The sequence below is a fragment of the Sciurus vulgaris genome (assembly GCF_902686455.1).
Source record: "Sciurus vulgaris genome assembly, chromosome: 5".
Classification (NCBI taxonomy): Eukaryota; Metazoa; Chordata; class Mammalia; order Rodentia; family Sciuridae; genus Sciurus; species Sciurus vulgaris.
Window position 1 is genome coordinate 93,521,741 of NC_136465.1, and position 21,854 is coordinate 93,543,594.

Sequence of the window (21,854 nt, forward strand, 5' to 3'; positions counted from 1 at the left end):
CACTTAATGTGTCAAGTATTTTGTGGGAATTGCCTTTGCTAGAATAAAGTAGCCTGAAAATAATCTAAATGATACTCACTCCTTAGTGAAAACAATTTCTTTTCTTGAATTAAGTGTTTCCTAGCATGAAAGATGTTTCTTTCAGGGATACTTTCTAGTTCTTTAGGCCTAAAGGAATCAAAAGATGGAAGGAAAAAAGAAGGGCATGCCAGAAGTCCCCATGTCACACTGGGCCTTCATTTATACTCCTGGAGTTCCTTCCCATCTGGGAAGCGAGGGTGAGCCTGGCTAGTGGAGTAGGACAGGTCTGCTCTGTGTCTGGTCACATAATGTCAGCCAGCTGAGGCAGAACTCAGAGGCTGAGAAGTTGATCAGCCAAGGGGCTCTTGGGGAAGCTCACCACTGAAGAATGGGCCCCCAGGAGCAGAACACTATCAAAGCTCCCATCTGACTTCTGCTTCCTATTAGGACTTCTTTTAGCAGAAGAAAAGATTTCCTAGTGATGCAGCATGTCCAAATTTATTGCTTTATTTACTGGCTATTGAATTAAATGGGAAAATCCACCATAAGAATTCCTTAGCAACACTGAAAGGTCTTCTGTCTTATCAGATTCTATCCTTTTATAGCACTCCTTCTATCCAGAATTTTTTTAACAGTTATTTATAATTCCAAGATTTGGTCTCAGTAGTTTTCTTTGCATGAAGCACCTGTTTTGGTCAAGTTCAAAAGGCCTGTGTACTCACTAAAAATGATGTATTTGGGGGAGTACATTTCCAATGATTCTGAAGTTTTTATTTGCATTGTCAGCATGCCCACATTTAAGCAGTTGTGAAACACGCACATGCATTTTAAGTACACAGATGTCACTTTGAAAAAATTCTTCAGATCCGTATTAATTGGTATTGAAGCAGAAGAGCCCCTTTGTTTAATAATACAGTATATGTGACCTTATTCTCTGTGTCATTTTAAAGAATAAGGTTTATTTTGATGAGTATCCATGGTTGTGATTGATTTCTGGTTACTCTCCATATAATACCACTTTGATTTAAAAATCTGACTCTAACCATTAGTCAAACGTTTTAGTTGTGTATTAGATTATGGCCATTCAGATGTATTTCTTAATGTGCGTTTAATTCCTAGAAATACCAGTGTTTATATTATAGTCTCATTATTATTAAAGCATCTAGTTCGACTTTTTCTCTTTAATCTACCATTCGTGTTTATGGTTGTCTACACATTTTAACTCATTTGGAGATACTGGTGTCAGATCTGTATCGTATAGGATGGGGCCCTTGATGTCTCACCATGACACAAAGTTAAGAGATCCTGACTTACAGTTGGACAGGTTTGTGGACCCCTAGGTAGGGGTCATCTCTTCCTCTGGTCCCCCACCACTGCATCTGCACCCTGTGAGGATCTTGACCAGATGCCAAGAGCCCACCAAACTGCAGGTACCAGTATGTGCAGTCTCTGGCAACATCTCAGATGAATAGCTGCAAAGCGCTGAGCAGAGTGGCTTTGAAGTCAGACAGACTCGGTTTAAATCCTGCTCTGACACTTAATCTGCAAAATAACCTTGGGCTGGTTATTTTACAGCTCTCTGACTTCCTGAGATAAAATTAATCATACAGAGTCACAGCGGACTTTAATATGGTTGGCTGTCCAAAGTAATGGTTACAGGTGTAGCTTCCCAAGTTCCAGTCCTGCTCTGCCATGCTCTACCTCCTTGACCTTAGGCAAGCCAACATAAATCACACTAAATCTTGGTTTCTTCAATTGCAACACGAGGATAATAATTATAACCTCTTATAGGGTTTCGGAAGGATTAGATTTTAAAAGTGAATGAAAACCATGTTTCACAATGCTTGGCACATAGTAAGCACTCAATATTAGCCATTTATCTTTTATGAAATTCATCTCAAGTTCCTAGCACTTGTAGGTACACAACACCCTGGAGCCCTCTGTCTCTTTCATGCCCCTACAGGGTCTCCGTTCTCTGTTCTAGCCAATACTGGGAGGCCACAATTAAGAGAAGGAGACGGACAGCAGAGCTAGTGAACAGAATTTATATTTGTAAAATGTCCTGAAAAATATACTTTATTTTTCAACTTGTAGGTTTTGTTTTTTTTTAGCCTTTAAAATTATCTCTATAACTGAAAGATCTAATACTTAAACTCTATTCTGGGAGGAAAAAAAAAAAAAGCAGACTTCGATTCCTGTCTCTACCTAAATATCTGTGTTTATTTTTGACTGGAACAGTTGTAGCTGATGCAAACACTCAGCAATCAGGGCACTTTGAAAATGTTTTCTATTTTCATTAAACAGTGTTTATCCTAAAGAGAAATGCTTTATGCCTTCAGCATTACTTTTAGAATGTTACATATTTATGACATAATAATATGCCACTTTTGGAACTTTTTTACATCTAAGTTTCTAAAAAAATGACATTTACATAATTTTTCATCAAGCATTTATGTAATTCTCTGAAGTACTCTCTTTTTATTTTACATATACATATTCCTTTCATCTTCTAATAGTAGATTTGTTTATCTCCTCTTTCAATCAGAATATTTTAGATGAATATTGAAATAGTTATTGACTTTAAAAAATCATGTAATCAACAGTTGGGTATGACTGTAAATGATATACATATTTCATCAGTTTTATACTCAGTCTTTGTAGGAAACTTTATACAGATATATTTTTAAATTACTTTTGAGACATAGTATATAAAAAAAGGTGACTCTATCATATAAAGAAAGATTATTGTAGATTTCTGAACTTTTGAAATGTGGAGGACATTTCTCTATCCATTTACAATTAGTACATAATTTATGTGTATTTGTGTGTGTATGCATATACATCAATATATTATATGCAAATGCACAGAATTATATATTAAATTAACAGCACGCTGTTAATATATTCAAGGTACCACCTACCCCTAATCCATCTTCCAATCACCATTTCTTTCCAAACTCTCCCTTCTGCTACTACCACTACTGATCATGAACACTGTACTGTTCATGATCTGAAAAACTAATTATGATAGCAGACATAAAAAGTCTGTTTCTGCTCTCTATATTTCTTCTCATAGTCTCTGCATCCTCTCCTAAACCCCATCTTTATTCCAACACACACAAACACACACACACACACACACACACACACACACACACACACACAAACTCCACTTCCTCAGTTCATGTTGTTATGGTTTGGATCTTAATTGTACCCCCAAAGACCCATATGCTAAAGACTTAGTCACTAGCCTGTAGTGCTCCTGGGAGGTGGGTTCTAGAAGAAGGTAAGAAGGAAGGTCACTGGGGATGTGCCCTTGATGGAAATGCTGGGATTCAAGACCCTTCTCTCTTTTTGTTCCAGCTACCAAGAAGTGAGAAGCCTTGTCCAATCTACCATGCGCTCCCTGCCATGATGTTCTGCCTTATCACAGGCCTAAAAGCAGTGGGCCAACTGACCAAGGACTTAAACCTCCAAAACTGTGAGCTAATATAATCAGTCCCCTTATAAGCTTATTACTTCAGGTATTTCATTACAGTACAGGAAAGCTGATTAACACACATGGTTACAGTGAGGGTTGCCTTACACATATTTTAAAATGTACGTTATTTTCTAAAATTGTTTTTGTATATAGATAAACTATACATATATAAGATATAAAGTTAGTTTACATATAAATATATCTTTATTCACATCTATATAAAACAATGAAATTATTTAACATATGACTATACACAATCTTATATAGAGGAATCCTCTTTGTCCAAAGATGGTGTTCCTTCCAGATCTTCATGTGGTACTAGAGGAAGCTAGTTCTTTTTCTTGTGACCCCACATCCTTAGAGTAAAGTGATATTGTTCACAGGAACATTCCAGAATGTAACTTGGAGCAGGAAATGGGGTAGATATAGGGGAATGGCACACATTCGCTTGGGTATGTCTATGTGTGAAGTTGCAACCTTCATAGATGTTACAATTGGATGTTCTCCACCACATTGAGATCTTATCAAAAGAAGTCTGGGTTAATAAATAGGCCGCAAAAATGTTGGTCTATTTTAAACAAAAGTGTAGAGACCATTTTATTACTCGTTCCTGAATCAGTACCTAGCACATAGTAGGATGTCAAATATATAGATTAAATGAACAAATGAATAAAGAAATTTTTAAAAATGAGAAGATAAGTGATGAGGCAGAAATTTCTCATTTTCAGAGATGTGTTGCTACATATTTCTGAAGACTGAGAAGAGAATCTGTTAACCTGGAATTTGACAATCATGAACAAAGGTACTTCACAAGTATTCCATTAAGGAATCAGAGTCACAATCTGGTTTCAGAACCCTAGAAACTGGCTGAGATCAAACAAGGAAGTTCAGGAGAGGCCATTGACTTTAGTTATATGCTATTCCTTCAGCAATACATTTATGAATCCATGAAAACCTTGTGGCCTCAGCCAGCCTATGCAGAAAGCTCCAGACTTAACAGGAAATGTTTGAAAAATAGGTCTCTTAATGACAGTCTGGTATGATCAATAGTCTACTGATCACAGCAAGCTTACCTTGTAGTAAGGATTACTTAGGGTAAGTGACAAACTGAAGTCCAGGAAAAACATCTTCCATGTGTAATCATCCCCGGGAGCTACTGCCACCTTTAATGAAATTGTCATCCAGTCATCTAATAGTCTTTTTGAAAGTGAGTGACCACTTAGGGCTGTGGAGACAAGGTGACTTAGGTTACCATTGAGCATGTTGCTCTTCAGAAAGCAGATATCCAGCTGACCTTCCTGATCTCCCCTGACTCAGCGTTTGCTGAGGCTGAAGCATTTGCATCCATTCCGTGCAGTCTAATTCTTTCTAACTTGGTAATAGAAGTATGGCAAGATGGGCTATACACCATGTTTCATGCATTTTAATGTCCTAATATTTGTTAACTTGGAATGAAATATAAAATATATCCAGCTTTCGCACCCCAGCAAGCCGAATGCCTTGGCCATCTGTTCATTTCTAGCTTCTATACGTCTCAGTCATTTCACTTCTGTTTTTAATTGTAACTACCACTTTTATGCTGATGGCACAAATCCTGAGACCCTTTTAAATGCTGCTTTCAGCCCTCCTTCTGACCCTTGGCTCATTTAAAATGATGCCTTAATCTCCGTTGCTTTTAAATTTATGTTTAAACTTGAGGGGTAGATCCAAATAAATGTTTTCTTGGATGATACAATTCCATCTTCCAAATCTTATTTCTTGTTTCATTTTTCACATTTGCCAACCAAGTCTGTGGTCAGGTCCCCAGGAATGTATCATTTTTCTTCTATGACTTACTCTCTCCATTCCATCACAGATGAAGCTTTCAATCACATTATCTTATTGCACATTGTAATTTTGCTTTCACATTGCCACCTACTCTGTTTCATTAAATAATTTGTTGACACACTTGGATTTCTGTTTACTCTAGCACAGGAGTTCCAGCCAAGATAATTACATCCAGGGCTTTAGGACCTGCCTATGGTAAAATGTTGAAGTAGGGGAAATTTGTCTTTGCTCTATCTCACATAGGATTTATCAATTCAGGTTCCTCTCCTCACTCCTCCCTTTCTCCCTGCCCTCTTTTTTACTGACACATGAAGTGACCATCCATTTTGGCTCTTTCCATCCATTCCTATTTTCCCCATTAATCATATATCTATTGCTTGTTTATAGTCTAATAAAACTGAGATTACAAAAATCTCAATCCTACTATTCCCACTAAAATAATAATAAATAAATAAGTAGTTCATCAGCACTTTAGTTGAACTCTGATGAAAAAAAGTACTTACTAAATGCTAACTGTGCTTAAGTTTCCACAACAGATGCTAAGGTACAAGGAGGAATAAGATACCAGTACCAACAATCTTGTTTTATGGATGATAAAAACAAGGTAAGGAAAGATAAAATTACTTGTTCCAAGTCAGGCAGACAGTCAGTGTTAAAGATATAATTTGAATCCATGGAGTTTTGACTCAGGAGTAGAGCTGTCCAAAAGAACTTTCTGTGATCATCAAATGTCCCAGCTGTGTTGCCCATCACAGCAACCACTAGTCATATGTGAATACTAACATTTGAACTGTGGTTATTTGCAGCTGAGGAACTGAATTTCTAACTTAACTGCATTTTAACCAATTTCAATCCCATAGCTCCTGACCTGCAGGTCTTTGCTGGTCACTGAATGCTACTTTCTCTTTGGGGCATAGCAATAAAGAGGTGGAAAAGAAGGACCAGTCTAAACAAAGACATCTGTTGTGACTTTCCATCAGAGATGTTGATGGTTCCACAGGCTCCCCCAGTGGAGTAGAAGAAGAAGGTAGAGAGGGAGGGAGGACCAATAGGAAAAGGAAGGAACTCTGGAATGAAATTGACCAAATTATATTATGCACATATATGAATATACTACAGTGAATTTCACCTTTATGTATATCTATAAAGCACCAAATTTTTTAAAAACAAATAAATAGAAGAAAGACTAGCAGAGTAGAGGGAAGAGGGGAGGGAGGAGAGGAGGGAAATAAAGAAGCACTAGGGACTGAAATGGAGGAAATTATATTCCATATATATATGATTATGTGAAAATGAACACCACTATCATGTATAAATATAATGTACTAATAAAAACATTATCTTAAAAGTCACTTTAATCTCTGAAGTAATTAAAGTTCTCAAGGTAGAATAATTAGTCTGGGTTTGAAATTTAAAGGTGTCACCTCCTACCAGTGATCTCTCATCATGGCACGTCTACCCAACAGAAGATCCAAGCTAAACTCAGTGTCCTTCTGACACACTTAAGAGAAAGGACAGTAAAACTCTACAATTACACCTGAAGAGTGGAACTTAAAAACTATGTTTTATATAAGCACTGTGAATAAGAGACACTTAGAGACAAATGCAAAATATAAAAGGTAAGGGAGGGAAAATGTTCCAGACATTGGTGTGATAATAATTTCAATAAAATCATATCATTACTACCAAGCAACTTCAGTACTTATTTCACCAAGTTATTGTTTTGTCCTTTCAACCTTGTAAAGTGGGGATTATTTATTTCATTTTGCAGATAGTAAAAGCATGGGAGGTTATGAAGCTTGGCCAAGGTTAAGGGTCATGTAACTGGCACAACTGGAGCTTCTACTTCATCAGGCTGGATCCAAAGTCTATGCCTCTTCCTTTGTGCAAATCATCTTCTGCTAAAGCTGCCTAACAAAGCATCTGATGTCTGGGTGTCCAATTCTAGCCTCTAATCTCAGCTTTCATATCTGTCACCTGGATTAGTTACTAAATTTAGTAGAAGACACTGAGATCACCTTGGAAGCACTCCATAAATGCTGGCTTCCCTTTACAGCTCATCTTATTCAATTCTACTAGATCAATCTCTGTTACAGGGTTTCATCCATGTCACTCAAAAATCCAAAAGAATACTATGATTAGTCATAAATTCCCCAATCTGTCACAGTTCCAGCAACTAGTAGAGGTCTATTTAGTAAGGTGTGTCAAAGTAAAATCTCCATTGCAGATGGAAATGTTAACTGTCCTTATTTGATCATTCCACATTGTGTACATGTATTGAATTATCATACTGTACCTCATAAATATGTACAAATATTGTGTCAATTTAAAAAATCCCCATTATTGCCAACTGATTCACTCATCTCCCACAGGCACAGGCAGACCCTTCATTTGTGCTCTTCTTTAGTCTAGAGTTCCCTCTTTCCCTCACCTATCCAAGTCCACGTACCCAACAATGTCTAGGTCAAATCAATGGTGTAGCCTCCCGACTGCTACACCATTTCTGTCACTAGTTAGGGGCCTGCCACACATTTTCATACTTAATCATATGTCGTGCTTTTATCAGGTTCTTTCTTGCGTATATTTCTGGCTCTCCATGAGATCATAAGACACATAAGAGCAGGAATACACATCTATTATTTCCAAAGCTACAAAACATTTGGAATTCAATGGTAATCATAGAATGATACAAAGGACATTTGCAAGGACAAGGAGCATTAGACCTTCTGTAGCCTCTAGTTCACTTATTTCCTATTTAACAATAATCTCTTCAGGACAGAGTCCTTCATTATTTATTTTTGCACTTTCCTAACAGTGTCTCCTGTAGCATCTTCAAATAGCAGATGCTCAGTACAAGCAAATTGTGTACAAGCACTGGATAAAATGCTGCTATGCATCATTTCATTCAATACTCCAAGGCAGGCGTAGTGGGTCTGTGTGCTGTCCAGAGCTCCTCTAGAGAACTGAGGCTCTTATTTTCCTGGATCCCAGCAGTGTTGGCTGTGATACTTTCCAGGAATTGCTCTCAGCTGTCTCTCGAGGTCATGCTTCCTTCCCTGATTGGCTGATACAAAGGATTAATGGTCCAGCCCACTTGTCTCAAGATGGGCAACTCTTAAGGGTCATTCTTATCTCTCAGGCTTTACATGGGATCAGCTGAGGCCTTTGGGAGTGGGCATTATAGTTCAGCTCCTCTCTCTGCCCTATTCTCCTTTCTTTACACTCCCACAGATGTGGATACAAGGTATCTACAATGACCGCCTGCATGCAAATTCCCATCTCAGAGTCTAATTTCCAGGGGAACTGACTTAAGACAGTAAGCACTAGTAGGGTCATTATCCCTGGTACAGATGAAGAAAGCAAGACTTAAAGAAGTCATTTGATCAAATTTAAATAAAGAGTGCAAGATGGATGTAAGCAAGAGTGGATGACCTATTCCTGTGCTCTTACCTACCATGATATGCTGCTGTTCTGCTACCTCAGGAGCAAATGCATACACATAAATCAACTCATCACAGAATATCAGTGCCTTTGCCCGTTTCCATGGCAGGGAAGCAGAAGTTTGCCAAATCTGTAATATTTGCTCAGGAGAACACAACAGCTTCTACAAAGCCTGGGTTAATGTACCTTGGGATCCTCTACCACCTTTTGTACTCTCCTTTGGGATCACTATGATCTTGCACAGGTCTTATCTTGGAAATACCTTTAAAAACTACAAGATTATTAAACTACAGAAAAAAATAGGGTAAGAATATTTAAAGGAAAAATACCACTAGCTATTGAGGATGGTAATCAGCTGTTTTCTGTTTAATCTGATTAAGCAGAGAAAATGATTGTAAATGTACTGATACAGTGTCTAGAGTAAACATGGGAAGTGACTTCCTGATGATGAAGATAGTGAGTAACTTTTCAGTACAGTTGTTATTATGGAATCTGTTCCTCTGAAAGAAAATAATAGTAATCACAGAAGACAATAAAACATTTGGGAACGACAAAATATCAAGAACGTACACTAAGTCCTAGAAATCCTGTTCTAGAAGATCCTTAAGCTCCCTTAAAGATGTAGAACAATTGTGTCTGGAGGACTTGGAAAAGTGTCTAGGTTGACATATTGAGGGTAGTTTCAGAAGGTAAGGAATGGACATGCAACCTCTAGGTAACTCTGCCTCAGTGAATGGGCTCTGTGATTTATTAAAAAGCATTGAGTGGAAACACAGACCTCTCTTTTCTTTCCTTACTTATTTATTCAGTTCATTCTTTTGTGGCACTGGGGGTGGAACCCAAGCAGTGGGAAGGATGGGCCAATACTCTTTCACTGAGCTATGCCCCAGCCCCAATGTCTTTATTTTAAAATTTATTCTGAGTCTCTCTATTAGTGTTTATGGGAAGAAAGGAAACGTTTAGTTTAATCTAGGAGATATCTGTGTCTTATAAATCCAGTAACAGAAGGAAAAAGAATATGATCTTGAAAATATGAATTTATTAAAAGTAAATTTTGTAGGCCAACTATTTTTCTGAGTTTGTGTATATGTGTGTATGAGAGAGAGAGAGAGAGAGAGAGAGAGAGAGAGAGAGAGACTTAAAACTATTTTTAAAACTATTTTTTCAAGCTTAACATTTTAATTTCAGATACATTCTACCACAATTATACAGCAATTGGGACAAAATGCAAACACCTAACAGACATGAAAGATGGTAAAAGACCTCTTGGATATGTACCTTCTAAGAGGAAAGACTCAGGGGACTCTGAAGTCTGGGTAGAACAATACTCGGACTCTCTGATATTTGTGTCCATTCTGAGTTTATATAAATTTATTTAATATCGTGTCTTATTTTATTATTTAAATCATTTTCCAACATTAAGATAATTTTTAAAAAAGATTTCAGCTCACAAATTCATTCAGTATATGCTATCTCCAACTCGTTATGCTCAGCATTATAATATAAGGTGAGAAAATCTTCACTCTAATTGTACCTAAAAATATAAACCCCAGGGAAACCATTTAACCTCTTTTGATCTTTATTCAGAGCTTCAAAATAAGATGAGATTGTGACTCTCAAATGCTTACAGGGCAAGCAAATAACATAAATGGACGTGAAGCTGAGATGATTCATTTGCATGTGAACGCAAAGGCACATTCTTCATTTCCTCAAAGAAATGTTCTCTGTGTTATTTTTAGACACAAAGTCCTCTCAGATTATATTTTATTTTCCCATATATGACAAAGTCAACATATTCTTCTTGCTTCCTACTTTGGCGGTAAGAAATTAATAATATAAACACAATGATCAATGTCAGCAGATTACCGACCCCCTTACTGACGATGAGGTGATTCCAGGAAGGCGACAGACACCTCAGGGAGCTCAGCCCCATCTTCAGGGAGCACCTGCCACTCCGTTCAGCTGGTAGTTGGAGACTGAATGAGGAGAACAAGCTCAGGGCTTGTAATACTCCAAATTTTCTTGAGCGGTCCAACATACAGAATTTTTATTTGAAATGCACCCACTTAAAAATTTTGGCAACTAATTAAAAAAATTATAAGGCCTCAACTTGGGTCATTACTGCGGGAGTACAATTAACATATATTTGAGGCCAGTGTCAGCCTAGGAGCTGTCAGTTTGAGACTTTGGAACTAGTTGGTCTCTAAGGTCTCTTTCTACTTAAACAGTTTTATGATTTTCATCAGGGAGACTCTGAGGTTTGGATCACAGTGGCATGAATCCAATTAAAATCACAGCTGCAAATGCCAGAATAGAGTCTCAATGTTACATGCATCTAGGAAAAAAAAAAAAAATAGGTCCTAAGAGAAGCCATTCATTATGTTTAATAAAGTAGCTGAGAGCAAGAAGTTAGGAGGAAGATCATTAAATCTAAATCAGGAAATATATATGTTTAGGTGTTGGCTATAATTCTCTTGACACATATGGAATAATAAATCTTTGATATTTGGTATTACTAATATTGACTGAAGGTTGGATTCATTTGTGAAATGAAAATAGCACTTTGATACATTGCTGATCAAATTTTTGCATTATCAGCACCCAAAGTATCCCAGAGAGAAAGTGCAAGGTAGGTTTTTGAGAGCACTCACTGTGCTATATTATGTCACTGGTCACTTTGGGTCAGTAGGCATCAGACTTCCATCGTGCTATGCACCCACTATGTGTTGGCTTAAAGTATCTCATACTGATCACTGGTACCTAGTTATAAAGGACATGGATTCATATCTTGAAATGCAATTGTTTAACTGTGTGACCTGTACAAGTTACTTAAATTCTCTGGACTTATTTTTCACCTGCAAAATAGAAATTGTTGAGATTGTTATATGTAAATTGTTATATGTAAAAGGTTGACAAAGTAGATAAACTCAGTAAATGTTGAGTGTGACTGACCAGTTTCTTTGTTTTGTTTTTGTTTTTGTTTTTTTAAGATTCCAGACGATGTAGGACATGGTTTCTCAGGAAAACACCGTAAGATACTAGAAGGTTACAATGGTCAGTGGCCAGGGGTGGGGAAGGGAGCTCTGGAGTTCAATTTTGTGCAAAGGATATTATGTATAATTCAAAGCTTATCTTAACTCTACAGCAGCCAGTCCCTCAAAATCCAAATTAACCCCTGAAGATGTTAGATATATGAAGATACAATTTAATAATAAAGGGAGACTGAGAAAATCTAAAGATGATTTTCACATTTTCAGAAATATAATTCTTTTTAATTTATGCAGTTTCCTGTATTTTAGATCATTACAAAAGTCCAGTTAAAAAAAAAATGATTCACTTTATTCTATCACATTATCAGGCTAGAAATTAAGACACAATTGATACAGCTAAATAGTAGCCAGGTGGGAAACTCATGCTGTCCAAGCTCAAGATCATGCCTAGAATTCAGTTTAGTTTATGGAAATGTCAGAGACAGTCTCTCCCACAGTCACTCTGACCTCATGAGATCCTCTCCATTGATACCTTCATGAAATAAGCCTCGGTAGCCAGTTTTGAGGCCACCATGATCTTTTAAATAGTAGCTAAAAAAAGACACAAAACATTTATCAAGAGTAGAATTGAAAGTTGGGAAAAAACTTTTGGTTGGTAGATCCTGTCATTCTGTTTTTTTGGGAGTGGGTGCAATACTTTCAAAAAGCAGTAATTCAAAACTTCTGATATTCTGAGTTAGTGGTACTATTTGGGACTAAAAAGCTTTTTTACACTGGGCAAGCAAAGCATTTGACTCTTCCAAGATGTGCGTCTAACCTCAGCCCATTTTGCAATCTCCTCAGCCTAAAAGACAGTATACAGATTGCTTGAGATATAGACTAACAGCTGTGTTTTTTCTGGCAATTCAAACACTTTTAATATAGGTCTTGGCAGTCGAAAAGCTAGCCTGCAAACTCTGCACTGAAATTCTTTGAGAATTTATCAATTTGTGTTTAGGGACTTTTCAAATGGAAAAATGAAGTTATTCATGTTTTCATAGGCAGTTCCAAATTCCAAATTGTGTCAAGGGTAAAATGTTTCTGTGTTTAAAAGACCAAGGCAGAATTACGTAACCCAAAGGAGGACAATATAATGCTACCCAAGGAACAAATTATAGGGCTTTAAAATTTTGCTGTTATAATTCTATAACGTTTTGCAATAGGAAGTGGTTCTTTCTTGCCCCTTAGAGGAACTGAACATGATTTTCATAAAAAACTTGTAGGACCCAGAGAATTAGAAATTCAAATCATTATCATAAAGAAAGAATGCTTTGTTTTATGTGTTTCCACATTTGAGAAGCCATCTCTCTGATGAGTTTTGCCAGTGGCATGCTCAATGGGTTTTTCCATGTTGCCACAGGTAACTGTGATTTGGGTACTTTCTTCTTTTCTTTTTTAAAAAAATTGGGACATGGACTCTGTGAAACTGACAGCCACTTGGGTTTGCAGAATTCATTACCCAGACATTTTTCCAGACCATGTGCCTCTTTCACTTATGTTTTAAGCTATGGAATGGGATGTAGGATGCAGAATATTAAAACTCAGAGAAGTATGGGCATGTTGTCATTGTTGAAACATTGAGAAGGAGGTGAAAGGATTTCAACTGGCAGGAAGAATTTTTATATTTAAGGCTGGATGTCCTGCAGTGGTAAAGTGCTTGCCTAGCATTCTAGAGGCCATAGGTTCAAACAATTATATTTAAGTTTGTACACAAGTAATTATCTACAAAACAATGAGGGGGTTAAACTAGCAATAGCAAAGAATCCAATACCAAGTTCTTGGTTGGCTTGGAAAAGAGGGTTTCCAGAGGAAATTCTAAATAAGGAATTGAGGAGAAACAGAAAGGGTATGCATTTCACAGTCCAAAGTAATACCTTGGTCTAGTAACTTTTAACTCCAAAGCTCACTAGTTTTCTACAACAACATGCTGCATTTTGTCTGCAACTATTTTCATTTGGGAATCCAGCAGCTGATTTCAAACTCTAGACGTATATCTCAGAATATTTTCAAGCACTGGACTTGATGAGAAATGGGGGTAGAAAAAAAGTATTCATCTTTAAGAGAAATTGATAAAACTGCTATTCTTGTAGATTCTGTGTGTAAAGATTTATTTAAAAGCTAATGTATCTTATAGAAACTCTGATACACACACTAAATAACCACAGTAGAAACATAGGGCATTGAAAGAATTTAAGAAAGAAAATAACAAAATGACTTGAAATGCAGTTCCCCAGAATAGTCAAAATTATGTAACTAAGGCTGGACATGGTGGTGCACACTTGTAATCTCAGTGACTCAGGAAACTGAGGCAGGAGGATCATAAGTTCAAAGCCAATCTCAGCAACTTAGTAAGGCCCTGAGGCCCTGGAAAACTTAGGAAGACCTTGTCTCAAAATGAAAAAATAAAAAGGGTTGGGGATGTGGCTCAGTGGGTGGCAGCCCTGTGTTCAATCCCCAGTATCAAAAAAGAAAAGGTAACTAAGTACTTTAAGAATGGGACAAACTACTCTAAATAAAAATAAAACAAGGATCCAAGATGGCGGCCTAGAGGGAGGCTGCGTTCCTTGTCACTCCGTAACTCTGGTTTCAAGCAGAGGATATCTGTTTCTTGGTGAGGCAGTTTTTGCTGCTTATCGATCTCCTGCTGTTTACCCCATTTGTCTCCTGTGATCACCTGCAGTCTGCCAGCATATCAACGCCTTTTTTGAGTGCAGACTGCTCACTGTCAGGTGCCTATCATCCACCATTTGCCTGACTCTTGCCTGTCCATTGCCTGCCTTTCACCTACCCATCACCCACCACCCAAGGTTCACCTCCCGATTGTCCGACAGCTGCCAGCAGGATGATTGCAGACCGCCAGTGGAGCACCAGCTGCCTGCTGTTGCCTGGAAGTTCACTGTTACAGTACCTGCAGGTTTGATTACACGTGGCTGCCGCCATTTTGAGACAGCAGCTAGGCCCCGTAGGACCCCCAGCCAGACTGACAGAGCCTCTTCTCCAAGATCCCTCAGCCCGACTGATCACTCACTGCCTTCAGAGCCCTCGCATTGACTGACTGCTCCCTGCCGCCAGGACCCCCAGACCAACTGACTGCGCCCTATCACTGGGACCCCAGACCGACTGATTGCACCCGGCCTCCAGGATCCTGCAACCACACCAAACACACCCAAACTCCAGGACCCCTGCCTGACCAACCACACCCCGCCTCCAGGACTTCCAGCTGACCATGTCCACACCCCGAGCTGCAGCTCCCCATTTGCCAACACATTTCGAAGCCAGAGCGGCCATCTTGGATAATCCTGGAAGCCTTAGCTCCGATTTTGAGGTGGGGCAAATCCCACCCTGAGACTCCTGTTGGAGACTGGAAGTTCATTGTCAGGTACCTCTCATGCATCAGGCAACTGAACACTGGGAGGTTTGAATACTATATGACTGTTATAGTGTAGATTTTCTTTCTTCTCCTTAATGAATTTTAAGTTTTTATTTCTTTACTTTTCTTCCTCTCTTCTCCTTTTGTTTACCTGTTACCTCAGAGTCTCTTTCTCCCTTTTTGCATGCTAACATCCAATTTCTTTTGATCACACTCTCACCCTTTCTATTATCTAGAAATTCTGTATATTCTTTACTTATCCCATTAACAGCTGCATCCTACATCCCTCTGCATCCTCTTTGTCCTCCACTAAAAACTGCAGACCTTATTGCAAATCTGTTTGTTATACTGAAGATAATATTTGAACTCATTCTGTTTATTATGACAATTTTGTTATTGTCCTCATAGGAGCTATTTGGTCTAGGATTGCATAGTGTCTGAATCGGGCACTGCTAATATTGATCTCCACATAAAGAAAAGGTTTTGGAAAGCTATACGGCCACTATAAGCCTATAGGGGGAAATCTGCAATACCCCAGATCTGCGATGCTAGAGGGGAAGATACATGAGCAACATGAAAAAAGAAGGGAAGAAAATGATCCAAACAAATCTAGATTCTATATTAATACAATCCAATAACAGTATGTTAGAAGAAATGTCAGAAAAGGACTTCAGATTATACATGATTAAGATGATTCGCAAAACAAAGGATGAGATAAGAGAGCAAATGCAGGCAATGAATGATAATACCAATAAGCAGTTGAAAGAGCAATTGCAGGAAGCAAAAGATCATTTCAACAAAGACATAGAGATTCTCACAAAAAAAAAAAAAAAAAAAAAAAAAAAAAACAGAAATCCTTGAAATGAAGGAAACAATAAACCAAATAAAAAACTCAATGGAAAACATCACAAAAAGACTAGACACTTGGAAGACAGAACCTCAGACAATAAAGACAAAATATTTAATCTTGAAAATAGAGTTGCCCAAACAGAGAAGATGGTAAGAAATCATGAACAGAATCTCCAAGAACTATGGGACATCATGAAAAGACCAAATTTAAGAATTATTGGGATTGAGGAAGGCACAGAGATACAAACCAAAGGAATGAACAACCTATTCAATGAAATAATATCAGAAAATTTCCCAAACCTGAAGAATGAAATGGAAAATCAAATAAAAGAGCCTTATAGAACACCAAATGTACAAAATCACAACAGGTCCTCACCAAGGCACATTATAATGAAAATGTCTAACATTCAAAATAAAGATAGGATTTTGAAGGCCATGAGAGAAAAGCATCAGATTACATATAGGGGGAAACCAATATGGATAGCAGCAGACTTCTCAACCCAGACTCTTAAAGCTAGAAGGGCATGGAACAACATATTTCAAGCTCTGAAAGAACATGGTTGCCAACCAAGAATCCTGTACCCCACAAAACTAACCTTCAGATTTGAAGATGAAATAAAATCCTTCTATGATAAACAAAAGTTAAAAGAATTTACAAATAGAAAGTCTGCGCTACAGAATGTTCTCAACGAAATATTCCATGAGGAGAAAATGAAAAACAACAATGTAGGTCAGCAAAGGGAGGAACTACCTTAGAGAAAAACCACTCAAAGGAGAACCCAAGCCAACTTAAAAACCAAAAATAAGCCCAAATGACTAGGAATACAAATCATATCTCAATAATAACCCTGAACGTTAAAGGCCTAAACTCATCAATCAAAAGACATAGACTGGCAGAATGGATTAAAAAGAAAGATCCAACAATATGCTGCCTGCAAGAGACTCATCTCATAGAAAAAGACATCCATGGACTAAAGGTGAAAGGATGGGAAAAAACATACCACGTACATGGACTCAGTAAAAAAGTAGGGGTCTCCATTCTCATACCAGATAAAGTGGACTTCAAGCCAAAGTTAGTCAGAAGGGATAAAGACAGACATTTCATAGTGCTTGAGGGAACTGTAAATCAGGAAGAAGACATAACGATAGTAAATATTTATGCCCCAAACAATGGTGCATCCCTGTACATCAAACAAATCCTTCTCAATTTCAGGAATCAAATAGACCACAATGCAATAATTCTGGGTGACTTTAACGCACCGCTGTCACCACTAGATAGATCTTCCAAACAAACACCAACCAAAGAAACCATAGAACTCAATAACACAATCAATAACCTAGACTTAATAAACATATACCAAATATTCCATCTATAAACGAGCGGATTCACTTTCTTCTCAGCAGCACATGGAACCTTCTTGAAAATAGACCATATGTTATGCCACAAAGCAGCCCTTAGGAAATGCAAATAAATAGAGATACTGCCTTGTGTTCTATCAGATCATAATGGATTGAGAGTAGAAATCAATGACAAAATAAAAAACAGAAATTACTTCAACACCTGGAGACTAAATAATATGCTACTGAATGAAACATGGATAACAGAAAACATCAGGGAGGAGATAAAAAAAATTCTTAGAGATCAATGAGAACGACAATGCAACATATCAAAATCTCTGGGACACTATGAAAGCAGTGCTAAGAGGAAAATTTATTGCAAGGAGTGCATTCCAGAAAAGAATGAAAAGTCAACAACTAAATGACCTAATATTATAGCCCAATGCCCTAGAAAAAGAAGACCAGAATAACACCAAAAGTAGTAGAAGACAGGAAATAATTAAAATCAGAGCTGAGGGCTGGGGAGATAGCTCAGTCAGTAGCAAGCACAAAGCCCTGGGTTCGATCCCCAGCACCGCAAAAAAAAAAAAAAAAAAAAAAAAAAAAAGAAAGAAAAATCAGAGCTGAAATCAATGAAATTGAAACAAAAGAAACAATTAAAAAAACTGAACAAAAGTTGGTTCTTTGAAAAAGTTAACAAAATAGACAAACCCTTAGCCAATCTAACAAAGAGAAGGAGAGAGAAAACTCAAATTACCAAAATTTGGGATGAAAAAGGAAATATCATGATAGACACCACTGAGATACAGAATATAATGAGAAGCTACTTTGAAAATCTGTATTCCAAAAAACAGAAACTACCGAAGACATTGACAAATTTCTAGAGACATATGCTCCTCCCAAACTGAACCAGGAGGACATACACAATTTAAACAGATCAATATCAAGCAAGAAATAGAAGAAGCCATTAAAAAGCTACCATCCAAGAAAAGCCCAGGATCAGATGGATTCTTAGCCGAGTTCTACAAGACCTTCAAAGAAGAACTCATTCCAATACTTCTTAAAGTATTCCAGGAAATAGAAAAAGAGGGTACCCTACCAAACTCATTCTATGAAGCTAATATCACCCTCATACCCAAACCAGGAAAAGACAAATCAAGGAAAGAAAATTTTAGACCAATATCCTTGATGAATATAGATCCTTAACAAAATATTGGCAAACCGTATCCAAAAACATATTAAGAAAATAGTGCACCATGATCAAGTGGGGTTCATCCCTAGAATGCAAGGATGGCTTAACATCTGTAAATCAATGAATATAATCCATTATATCAATAGACTTAAGGATAAGAATCATATGGTTATTTCAATTAACACAGAAAAAGCGTTCGACAAAATATAACACCCCTTCATGCTCAAAACACTAGAAAAAATAGGGATAGTAGGAACATAACTGAACATTGTAAAGACTATTTACACTAAGCCCATGGCCAACATCATTCTTAATGGAGAAAAACTGAAAGCATTTCCTTTAAAAACAGGAACAAAGCAAGGATGTCCTCTTTCACCACTTCTATTCAACACTGTCCTTGAAACTCCAGCCAGAGCAATTAGGCAGACTAAAGAAACTAAAGGGATATGAATAGGAAAAGAGGAACTTAAGATGTCACTATTTGCTGATGACATGATTCTATATTTAGAGGATCCAAAAAACTCCTCCAGAAAACTTCTAGACCTCATCAATGAATCGAGCAAAATAGCAACACACATAAATCTAAAGCATTTTTATACTCAAGCGATGAAACATCTAAACGGAAATGAGGGAAACAACTCCATTTGCCATAACATCAAAAAAAAAAAAAAAAAACCTTGGGAATCAATCTAACCAAAGAGGTAAAAGATCTCTACAATGAAAACTAGAAAACACTGAAGAAGAAATTGAGGAAGACCTTAGAAGATGGAAAGATCTCCCATGTTCTTGGATAGGCAGAATTAATATTTCAAAATGGCCATACTACCAAAAGTGCTATACAGATTCAATGCAATTCCAATTAAAATCCAAATGACATACCTTACAGAAATAGAGCAAGCAATCATGAAATTCATCTGGAAGAATAAGAAACCCAGAATAGCTAAAGCAATCTTTAGCAGGAAGAATGAAACAGGGGGTATCACAATACCAGAACATCAACTATACTACAAAACAATAGTAACAAAAACAGCATGGTATTGGTACCAAAATAGACAGGTAGATCAATGGTACAGAATAGAGGACATGGACACAAACCCAAATAAATACAATTTTCTCATACTAGACAAAGGTGCCAAAAATATGCAATGGAGAAAAGATAGCCTCTTCAACAAATGGTGCTGGGAAAACTGGAAATCCATATGCAGCAGAATGAAACTAAACCCCTATTCTCACCCTGCACAAAACTCAACTCAAAATTGACCATGGACCTTGGAATCAGACCAGAGACCCTTCATGTTATAGAAGAAAAAGTAGGTTCAAATTTTCAACATGTCGACTTAGGATCAGACTTCCTTAATGAGACTTCCATAGCACAAGAAATCAAAGCAAGAATCAATAACTGGGATTGATTCAAACTAAAAAGCTTTCTCTCAGTAAAGGATACTATCAGCAATGTGAAAAGAGAACCTACAGTGTGGGAGAAAATCTTTGCCACTCATACTTCAGATAAAGCACTAATTTCCAGAATATATAAAAACTCAAAAAACTTTACATGAAGAATACAAATAACCCAATCAACAAATGGGCTAAGGAAATGAACAGAAATCACAGAAGAAGATCTACAAGCAATCAACAGATATATGAAAAAATGTTCAACATCTTTAGTAATAAGAGAAATGCAAATCAAAACTACCCTAAGATTCCATCTCACCCCAATTAGAATGGTGATTATCAAGAATAAGCAACAATAGTTGTTGGCGAGGATGTGGGGTAAAGGTACACTCATACATTGCTGGTGGGGCTGCAAATTAGTGTAGCCACTCTGGAAAGCAGTGTGGAGAGTACTTAGAAAACTTGGAATGGAACCACCATTTGACCCAGCTATCCCACTCCTTGGCCTACACCCAAAGGACTTAACATCAGCATACTACAGAGATACAGCCATATCAATGTTCATAGCTGCTCAATTCACAATAGCCAGGTTGTGGAACCAACCTAGATGTCCTTCAATTGATGCATGGATAAAGAATCTGTGGTATATATATATAATGGAATATTACTCAGCCATAAAGAATGATAAAATCATGGCATTTGCAGGCAAATGGATGAAATTGGAGAATATCATGCTAAGTGAGATAAGCCAATCTCAAAAAACCAAAGGACAAATGATCTCGCTGATAAGCAGATGATGACACATAATAGGGGGTAGAAGGGGGGCAAGAATGGAGGAAGGAGGGACTGTATAGAGGGAAAAGATGGGTGGGAGGGGTGAGAGGGAAGGAAAATATAACAGAATGAATCAAACATCATTACCCTATGTCAATGTATGATTACGCAAATGGTATGCTGTTACTGCATGTACAAATAGAAACAACATGTATCCCATTTGTTTACAATAAAATAAATTTTAAAAAAATTAATGGTATGGTGAACATGTATACCTCATTTCAGTTCATAGAAGTGGTTTTTAAAGCCTGGAGCAATGGCACACGCCTGTACAGAAACAGCATGTATCCTATTTGTTTACAATAAAAATAAATTAAATAAAAATAAAAGAAAAAAATAAAAAGAAAAGAAAAGGTATAAAGTGAATCTAAACTTTGTTCAGGTTGAATTATTTATTGTTATTTGCTTGGCATTTTGGTGAGCACAGGTGGATAAAATATTCTTTCCAGCAGAACCTGAAGACGGAAGAGAGTATGATAGTTCCATTTTCCTCTAGAGAGGTCTCCCAACCCTATAGTAATCTTGCAAGGTTTTCACCCTTGATACAGCAGATTAATAGTATAAACTTTACAAAGGCAAATATGCTAACTAATCAGAAAGATTGATATCGTATTGCCCAAAATGTTTATGCCTATTCCATATACTTTTTTGCTTCTTCAGCTAAAATGACACAATTTCATGTCTCCTCTTTTCTTGTGGTGTTTTAATTTCAGAGTGTAATTTTGATCTCACAACTGTCCAAACAAAATAACTTCTCAGACTAACTAAGAAATGAGTAATATATAGAATTCCACTATCTGTAAGAATTTGTTGATTGGGTATAAACTTTAAGTGTGTAAAAGTTAAATGTAGTGTATATAAATCTGCAAGTATCTCAACAGTTATAAATTTCAGAACCCTGTATTTTTTGTTTTCATCAGTTTCTTTATTTCAGTATATATAAATACTTCTTAAAAATTTTTATCCAATTAGATAAGAGCCTATCAACTAATGCATACCAAGGAAGTAACATTCATCTATTTAACAATAGCTATTAATAATATGGCATATGCCAGGCAATACCTAGACATTAGGATATGA

The 21,854-nt window shown here is 37.1% G+C and overlaps 1 protein-coding gene across 7 annotated transcripts in view; it reads right to left on the reverse strand.

Moving 5' to 3' along the window:
* Positions 1-21,854, reverse strand: part of LMNTD1 (lamin tail domain containing 1) — a 475,302-nt gene that overhangs the window by 243,422 nt on the left and 210,026 nt on the right. The window contains exons 2-3 of one of the 7 annotated variants that reach the window (XM_079139430.1): positions 8,784-9,032; positions 4,576-4,727 (exon numbers count right to left, since the gene is read on the reverse strand). The exons of 5 other annotated variants lie outside the window; for them this stretch is intronic. The gene's annotated coding sequence lies outside the window, so the exon portion shown is untranslated. The remainder of the gene's footprint in view (positions 1-4,575; positions 4,728-8,783; positions 9,033-21,854) is intronic. One more of the 7 variants, XM_079139429.1, reaches the window with a different exon arrangement.